This window comes from Antechinus flavipes, chromosome 5 (genome assembly GCF_016432865.1).
Source record: "Antechinus flavipes isolate AdamAnt ecotype Samford, QLD, Australia chromosome 5, AdamAnt_v2, whole genome shotgun sequence".
Classification (NCBI taxonomy): Eukaryota; Metazoa; Chordata; class Mammalia; order Dasyuromorphia; family Dasyuridae; genus Antechinus; species Antechinus flavipes.
Window position 1 is genome coordinate 91,048,022 of NC_067402.1, and position 10,474 is coordinate 91,058,495.

Here is a 10,474-nt window from a genome sequence, read left to right on the forward strand (position 1 = left end):
TATCAATTAGGCAGTTGTATGCAAGATTGAATGGAAGTTTTGTCACTTTTGAAGGGAATTCAGGGATAATACAGAGAGTAGAAAGGTCTTTAGCTCTGGAGAAGTTCTAGATTCAAAGCCAGCTCTGTCCTTGGTCTAGTTCTTGTTTCATGAAATTGCATCCTTGACCTTTAGCTTCTGAATCACTAACACCCAGGTATCCTTTAGAGTGCACTAGAACTATAATTATCTTCTAGAAAGTGGATAGTTATTTAAACAAAATCTGTAATAGAAAAGTGTTCTGATTTCTTGATTTCAGTCAGGTGTTGGTCTTTCTGTATCAAGGTGCTGTAATCTCTGCTTCCAGAACTTTTCTTTATTAAAATGGAATAATTTTGACTTCTTTTCTGTTTCTCATTAGGCTTTCCACAAGCTCCCACTTTTAATGACAATGAGCACTTTTTAAAAACATCTTATGGCTTATGTATAAGAAGTTGTTTTAGACTTAATTTGAATTATATATTTTAAGTTATTCCATTCTTTGCAGACCTGGACTCATTCTCAACCCATCTAACTCTTTGAAATAACTGTTTTGGCCACAGACACTTAACTACATATGTGTCAGATCCCAAATTCTTTTTCTTCTTATCTCTTGTGACTTCCATTTTCTCCAAAAAGCTTTTGATAACCACCCTTAAATTGTGTGTATTCCTTGCATTATTTCTAATTTATCTTCTCTATAGATTTATCACACATAGTTGCTATTATGTTGTTTCTCTCATTAGACTGTGTCCTTCTTAACAGAAAGAATTGCCATGTACCTTTCTTTGTATCTTCATTTCTTGGTACAGTTCTTGACACATAATAGGTATTTAATAAATGTTTCTTCAATATACATCTGGCAATAGATTCTCTATCTCTCTCTTTTAAGGGTAGCCTAAGTTTAGAACAGCTCATTAGTGGAGGTGGCAAGCTGTTGGATTTTTTCAAAGAAACTTCTGGAGACAATTTTCTAAGGCATGAAAAAGGTCATAAACTTCTTGGTGATGGGCCTTCCCTTGCTGATGTAATTCATTGTGAAAGTAATGAATAATATCCATAGGAGGATCCCAGATGTAAGGTCTGACTTTTTAACTAAGACAGAATTCTTTCCAAGAATTGTACCTTGGAGATTCTGTTGTAATTTCCCTGGAAGGCCACATTTTTGAGGTTCCACTGTACTAATGTAGTAAATAAAATGTAGTAAATACTAATGTAGTTAGACTAATCTAAATAGACCTTTAAATTAATTAGACTTTAGACTAACTTAGAAGATATAACTGGTGCATATTAATTCTGTCACTGAAAGGAGATGAAAAAGTGAGCAAATTACTTATCCTAATGGGGAAGTTTCCAATTTCAAAAAAGGGGAGACTGACCTGGGGAATTCTTAAGCTGAAGAATAGTTGCCTATAATACTGGAGAACAGAGAAATTTAGCACATCAGTCATCCCTTATGGAATCATTGGGAGCTCCTGCCATAGATGAGCGCTCTTCACAGAGAATTAAATGAGATCAATATAGAAGAAATTTCAGAAAATACCTCAGAGGACGGCAGATCTGGGGAGTCTTTATAGGCCTTTGCATCTATGTTAAGGAAATGTGATATCACAAAAAGGAATGTAAACTTAGGAAAGAATCAAAAATGAAACACAATATACACCTCTTGCCACTCCCACTCCCTTCATGGAGGGTGGATGGTGAAAGTGGGTGGAGGAGGACCAGCAGGAAGATTTATTATAGTTTAGCTGAGCTTTCTTTAGGTTCTGAAATTTTGGGTGATCAGATTCCAGGATTATGGATTGTTGCTATCTGTAGCATCCAGCACAGTGTTCTGTTCTTTGGTATCCTCGGATACTGATTTTAGAACAATATTTTTCTTTCCATTTTCATTCTTCAAAGATAAAGGAATTTGGCAATTCTTATGGGCTGTTTTGTCTCTTTATTTTTGAGGAATGTGTAAATGGGAATGAAATCCATCAAATAAAAAGCCAGCCGATTTGGTAAGACCATCTCTAAATTTCTAAATCCAATGGATTGCATTTTTTAAAAAGTTAATTTACTTTTATTTTACATTTATTGTCATTCCCTGTTACTGCCTCTCCCTATTTAAAAAATTTAAAGAAAAAGAAAAGTCTCATAGCAAATATGCATAAATCAATAAAAAATCTGATATATTGGCCCTGCCCAACAATGTGTTTCTCATTCTGCATTTTAAATTAACCTGGTAAGAAGTAAGTGCCTGTTTTACCTTTGCTCCTTTGTTAACTCTACATTTCTTTCTGTAACATCACATTGCTTTACCATAGAGGCAGAGGCCTCCAATTTCCCTATGACCCAGCAATTTAAAATAGTGCTTGCAATAGTAATTCTCTATTGGTATAGGAACTTTCAAAGAAAAAGAAAATGATATTTTGCTTTCAAGGCAAGACTGGAAGTGCCATGGGAATTGTGTCATAAAATTTTCTTATTAGGAGTTAGTATGAAGAATTCTCTCTAGTTGCCTTCTGGGTAAATCATAATGATTTCAGGAAGACTTTACAAAATTAAACACTCTCAAGGAGGAATTTAATGGAAAATAGATTCTGCTTAATAGATAAGGAAAAATAAAAGAACGCATATATGGAAAATTCTTTTTTATCTGCAATTTTAATAGAGAGCTCAAACATTTTAATTGTTCTTTGTCATTTATATTATAAAGTATAGTTGATATTTTCTATTAATGGTCCTTAAATGAATCATCAAATAATTTCAATTATGTTTCGCATGGTTTTCACATTGCAATATATTTTAGTGTACTCTAATTTCAAAAAGTTGGTAATATACAAATGGTATATTTATAATCATTTTCAAGTAATTAAGATATAGCACATCTGTGTATGGTACTTCAGCAAAACATTTTGCTGTCACATCATTAATAGGTTATAACAAAATTCCAACTATAATGTCTTAAAAGCCTAATATATAATTTGCCAAAGTTCCAAAAAACTCCCCTATAATGCTGATTTGCCTGACTATATTAGAGTGCAGGCGTACTGAGTTGTCTAGATCATCCTATTTCTTGAATTACACCAAATAAGAAAGGAATTTGGTATTGTTTATGTAATAGGGTAACATGAGGTCCATGTCCCTGGAGCACTGGTGGGCCTGTTTCTGGGTATATGTAAAACAAGGTCCAACTCTCCATGTTAGAACATGGAGAAACCCAGCTATATTCTGGCATGCTTTCTTGTCTGTTTACTGTTTAGTGGTGTAGGTAGGGAAAAGGTTGTTTGGGTGGCTGCTGAATCAGAAGTGAGAGTGCATGCAAAAGACCCCATTGGAGAAACTCATTCTCTTCTTGCTACATGCAATGTAACATGACTCTCTGAGCTTTAGAGATCCTAAAGTATAAGGTTGCCACCAGACATATATCCCCCCCACACTGTTTGTTCATTAGCAAATGTTTCCATTACATTGAAAACAGAATTTATCTTTAGCCAGAGAAGAAAAATAAGATTAGTGGAGACATGAAACTGGATCACAGGAAGAAAGTAAAAACCAGCAGTGTAGCATATGAGAAATAGAGACAGTAGTATTTTCCAATGAGAACATGATTGTTAAATTTTCTTATGTTTTTCCCCCACAGATATGCTGAACCTCATCCTTATAGGGAGAAGGGATACAGAAAAGAATTCAGCTGGGAACATTATTATTGGGAAGCATAATTTTGTAGCCAAACTTTCAGAGAAAACTGCCAGTATGAGCTTTCAGAATGAGGACAGGAGCTGGAAAAGGAAGGATATTGTAGTAGTTGATACTCCACTCTTTGCCCTTACCTTAGCTAATAAACATCTTTCTGTACATGGGGAAGAAATCTTTCCTAGCCTTTGTTTCTTTCAGTAACCAAAGTTTTCATTCTGGTGATTCAGCTGAGCTTGTCCACTCAAGAAGAAGAAAGGTGCATTAAGGAACTAGAAGCCATATTTGGAGAAGAGATCATTGAGTACATGATTGTGTTCTTCACCAAGAAAGAAGATCTGGGCATTGAGACACTGGAAAATTACACCAAGACTTCAATTACTCAACCTCTTAGGAAGTTAATTAAACAGTATGGAGAAAAATGTTGTGCTTTTAACAACAAAAAAGTGGTGTATCACAGGAAAAATAAGTTAATGAACTTTTGGAAAAGGTGGATAAACTAGTCCAGTGTCATGGAGGCCAAGGTTGTCCTGCCAGTGATAAACTTGAGACTTATGCCAGAAGTCTTTTTTTTTTAATTTTTATTTAATAATTACTTTATATTGACAGAATCCATGCCAGGGTAATTTTTTTTACAACATTATCCCTTGCACTCATTTCTGTTCCGATTTTTTCCCCTCCTTCCCTCCACCCCCTCCCCTAGATGGCAAGCAGTCCTATATATGTTGGATATGTTGCAGTATATCCTAGATACAAGATATGTTTGCAGAACCGAACAGTTCTCTTGTTGCACAGGGAGAATTGGATTCAGAAGGTATAAATAACCCAGGAAGAAAAACAAAAATGCAGATAGTTCACATTCGTTTCCCAGTGTTCTTTCTTTGGGTGTAGCTGCTTCTGTCCGTCATTTATCAATTGAAACTCAGGTCTCTTTGTCAAAGAAATCCACTTCCATCTAAATATGTCCTCATACAATATCGTTGTTGAAGTGTATAATGATCTCCTAGTTCTGCTCATTTCACTTAGCATCAGTTCATGTAAGTCTCGCCAGTCCTCTCTGTATTCATCCTGCTGGTCATTTCTTACAGAACAATAATATTCCAAAACATTCATATACCACAATTTACCCAGCCATTCTCCAATTGATGGGCATCCATTCATTTTCCAGTTTCTAGCCACTACAAATAGGGCTGCTACAAACATTTTGTATGCCAGAAATCTTAAGGATTTCTAGAAGAAAAGTTGTTGTTGTTATTGTTGTGTTTTTTTTTTTAAATAAATTTTTATTGACAGAACCCATGCAAGGGTAATTTTTTACAGCATTATCTCTTGCATTCACTTTTGTTCTGATTTTTCCCCTCCCTCCTTCTACCCCCTCCCCCAGATGGCAAGCAGTCCTATACATGTTAAATAGGTTACATTATATCCTAGATACAATATATGTGTGCAGAACTGAACAGTTCTCTTGTTGCACAGGGAGAATTGGATTCAGAAGGTATAAATAACCCGGGAAGAAAAACAAAAATGCAAGCAGTTTATATTCATTTACCAGTGTTCTTTCTTTGGGTGTAGCTGCTTCTGTCCATCCTTGATCAATTGAAACTGAATTAGATCTCTTTATCGAAGAGATCCTTTTCCATCAGAATACATCCTCAAACAGTATCGTTGTTGAGGTATATAATGATCTCCTGGTTCTGCCCATTTCACTTAGCATCAGTTCATGTAAGTCTCGCCAATCCTCTCTGTATTCATCCTGCTGCTCATTCCTTACAGAACAATAATATTCCATAACGTTCATATACCACAATTTACTCAACCATTCTCCAATTGATGGGCATCCATTCATTTTCCAGCTTCTAGCCACTACAAACAAAGCTTCCACAAACATTTTGGCACATACAGGTCCCTTTCCCTTCTTTAGTATCTCTTTGGGGTATAAGCCCAGTAGAAACACTGCTGGATCAAAGGGTATGTACAGTTTGATAACTTTTTGAGCCTAGTTCCAAATTGCTCTCCAGAATGGCTGGATGTGTTCACAATTCCACCAACAATGTATCAGTGTCCCTATTTTCCCACATCCCCTCCAACATTCCACATTATCTTTCCCTGTCACTCTAGCTAATCTGACAGGTGTATAGTGGTATCTCAGAGTTGTCTTAATTTGCATTTCTCTGATTAATAATGATTTGGAGCATATTTTCATATGTCTATAAATAGTTTCAATTTCTTCATCTGAGAATTGTCTGTTCATATTCTTTGACCATTTATCAATTGGAGAATGTTTGATTTCTTATAAATTAGAATCAATTCTCTATATATTTTGGAAATGAGCCTTTATCAGAACCTTTGATTGTAAAAATGTTTTCCCAGTTTATTGTTTCCTTTCTAATCTTGTCTGCATTTGTTTTGTTTGTACAAAAACTTTTCAATTTGATATAATCAAAATGTTCTATTTTGTGGTCAATAGTGATCTCTAGTTCTTCTTTGGTCATAAACTCCTCCCTCTTCCACAGGTCTGAGAGGTAAACTATCCTATGCTCTTCCAATTTATTTATAATCTCATTCTTTATGCCTAGGTCATGAACCCATTTTGACCTTATCTTGGTGTACGGTGTTAAGTATGGGTCAATGCCTAGTTTCTGCCATACTAATTTCCAATTTTCCCAGCAATTTTTGTCAAATAATGAATTCTTATCCTAGAAACTGGGGTCTTTGGGTTTGTCAAACACTATATTATTAAAGTTATTGGCTGTTTTGTCCTTTGAACCTAACCTATTCCATTGATCAACTAGTCTATTTCTTAGCCAATACCAGATGGTTTTAGTAACTGCTGCTTTATAATATAATTTTAGATCTGGTACAGCTAGGCCACCTTGTGCCTATATTTTTTGAAAAAAAATTTGGTTGATTAAGTATGGAGGGTCTTTCTAATCTTTAGGAGGCACTTCTTAGTTTTTGATTAAAATTACTTGAAGTCAAGAACTCAATAAAAGATCCCTTGATCAATAACATCATGCATTATTTACAGCACTTCTTGTAATAAAAATTACAATAAATAAGGCAAGCATGCACAAAAGATTGATAAGAATACAAAACACCATTCTAAAGAATAAATAGAGAGGATTCTAGAATGATAACTTGAGGAGTCAGGATCTGAGTCCAGAAAGATTGAGGAAACATCACCTGATGCCAGGTGACTGATTAGGAACACTAGGCCCAGCTGTGCTGCAGAGATGAAGCATTGGATGAGAAGGAACTAGTACCTGGTAAGTACAGAAATAATGGGGCAAAGGCACTGCTCACTGTGAGCATTTGCAGGAAAGGGGAGCTTTTGGTTTGGAGTTCCTGGTCAGAGGGGGCAGATAAGATGAAACTAGAGGCATCATCCACCCCCCCCCCCAGATGATTAAAGGTGCTTACACTAATAACTCTTATATGACCTGACTAGAAAAAAATCCCCAAGCATGGAAACTTAGTGTAGGAGCAGAGAAGATCAGGGTTCATTTTCAGAGGAGAATAGTGAAGTAAAAAAAAAAAAAAGCTTCTACATAAAAAAGTAATATGACATGGCTCCCTGACCAGACAGAATTTATAGAAGACTCAAAAAAGAATTTAGAAATCAAATGAGAGACATTGAGAAAAAAAAAACTAAAAAAAAAAATCCAAGAAAAATAAGAAGACTATGAAAAAAAAGTCAGCCAACTAGAGAAGGAGATACAGTCTCAAAGATGAAAATAAACCTTTGAAAATTTACAGTCTCAAAGATGAAAATAAGTCTTTGGAAATTGGAATTGGGCAAAGGGAAGCCAATGAAGCCATGAGAGACTAAGAAGTAACAAAACTGATTCTAAATAATGAAAAAAAAATAGAAGAGAATGTGAAACATTTTATAAGAAAAATAACAAATATGGAGAATAGATCAAGAAGAAAGAAAATAAAAATAATTGAACTGCTTGAAAGTTGTGACTGAAAAAAGAACCTAGACACAAGAATGCAAGAATTAAACCAAGAAAATTGTCCTGGAGTGATAGAGGATGAAGGGAAACAAGAAATAGAAAAAAAATTTACCAATCATCACCACAATGAGATCCTTTGTGGAAAAAAAAATTAGGAATATTATTGCCAAATTTCAAAAAGCCCAGATCAAAGAGAAAATTTTGCAAGAAAGAAGGGGTAAACAATTCATATAAGTTACAATTAGAATTGTACAGGACTTCTCAATGGCTACAATAAATGATTGCAGGTCCTAGAATCATATCTATCAACAATTAAAAGAGCTAGGCCTGTGGCCAAAGATATATCCAGCAAAATCATCTATAATATTGAATGAGAAATGATTCAACAAACTTGCAGATTTTCAGGATTTTCTCTTAACCTAACCTGAACTTAATAGAGAATTTAACATATAAGAGCCAATATCAAAGATCAATTTCAAAGAATTCAATATGGACAGATTGTTCTTTTTTTTTTTTTTTAACATGGGAAATGTATTCCATATATTTAAGATTGAAATCAACAATAAGGTAGCTTAAAAGAAAGACTGGGTCAGTTAAGGTAAAAATAGTAATTATGTTATATAAATGAGGTATAAAGGAAGAATAGATACAGAGGCATTAGAGGAAGGAGAAGGGCTTATAGTTCTGAAAATCTACTCACATCAGGAATGGGTTAAATAGACAACACTATGCATATACCATAAATGTATAGTATCCTTTAAAATCTATAAAGAAATAACAGGGGAAGAATGTGCATTTGGGGAAGCAAAGGGTGAGGAAAGAAGGCACGGGGGAAGGGATACTTGGATGGGGGGATCTATTACCAAAGCAAGGATAGTAAAGATATGTGTATATGTGTGTGTGTGTGTTACACACACACACACACACACACACATATGTATACATAGATATATCTTTTCCTAACTATAGCTTGCTGGAGGATATGAGAAATGAAAAGGGAAAAAGAATAAAGTAAAAAAGATGTGCAGTATAGAACAAAAGTACCACTTACAAGGAAGTAAAGAAAAGATGGACATTCATGAATATTATTTCTTCTACTAATAGATATACTTTCTTGAACTACTAAAAAATTAAGTAGGTCAAAAACCACAAAAACAATAATTATACTAAAAGAAATAAAATTGTTTATCAAAACTTGTAGAATACACTAAAAGCAGTTCTTAGGGAGAATTTTATTTTTTAATTAAAGTTTTTTTATTTTTTCATGGATAATTTTTCTTTTCTTTTTTAGTTAAAGCTTTTTACTATAACTATATGTTATATATATAACTAAACTATATGTTTTACAAAACATATGCTTGGGTAATTTTTCAACACTGACCCTTGCAAAACCTTCTGTTCCAAATTATCCCCTCCTTCCCCACACCTTCCCTAGATGGTGGGTAGTCCAGTACATGTTAAATTATGTTAAAATGTATGTTAAATCTAATATATGTGTACATATTTATATAGTTATTTTGCTGCACAAAAAAATTGGATCAAGAAGAAAAGAAAACTGAGAAAGAAAATAAAAAACAAGCAAACAAAAATAGAAAGAGTGAGAATGCTATGTTGTGGTCCACATTCAGTTCCCACAGTCCTTTCTCTAGGTGTAGATGGCTCTTGTCATCATTGAACAATTGGAACTGGTTTGAATCATCTCATTGTTGAAAAGAACCACATCCATCAGAATTGATCATCATATAGCCTTGTTGTTGCTGTGTACAATGATCTCCTGGTTCTACTCATTTCACTTAGCATCAGTTCATTTAAGTCTCTCCAGGCCTCTCTGAAATCATCCTCCCAGTCGTTTCTTACAGAACAATAATATTCATATACCATAATTTATTCAGCTGTTCTCCAATTGGAGAATTCAGTTTGCATGGATAATTTTTCAACACTGACTCCTGCAAAACCTTGTGTTCCAAAATTTCCCTTTTCCTCTCACCCTTTCCTTTAGATCACAAATAATGCAATATATGTAATACTTGTTAAAATACATGTTAAATCAAATATGTGTATACATATTTATACAATTATCTTTCTGCACAAGAGAAATCAGATCAAAAAGGAAAAAAATGAGAAAGAAAACAAAAAACAAACAAACAAACAACAAAAAGACTGAAAATGCTATGCTGTGATCCACATTCAGTTCCCACAGTCCTCTCTGGTTGTAGATGGATGTCTTTATCACAAGATCATTGGAAATGGCCTCAATCATTTCATTGAAAAGAGTCATATCCATCAGAATTGATCATCCTATAATCTTGTTATTGCTGTGACTAACAATCACCTGGTTCTTCTCATTTCACTTAACATAAGTTCATATATATCTCTCCAGGCCTCTCTGAAATCATCCTGCTGATCATTTCTTATAGAAAAATAATATTCCATAACATTCATATAACATAACTTATTCAGTCATTCTGTAACTGATGGATATCTACTCAGTTTCCAGTTTCTTGCCACTACAAAAAGGACTGCCACAAACATTTTTGCACATGTGGTCTGTTTCTTAGGGAGTAGTTTATATTTCTGTACATTTATATCAATAAAGAAAGAGAATGGGAAAGTTAATGAATTGATTCTGCACTTAAAAGAAACATAATTAAGAAACAAGTTAATATCAAAATCAGAAAAATAAAAATTATAGGATTAGAAAAATCAAAGAGTTAAAGAATTTGAAAAATACATATTGAGCTAATTAATAAAGCTAGAGGACCAGTAAAATAGATAAACCATCATTGGGGGATGAAGGGAAAGAGGGGGAGAACAGTAGA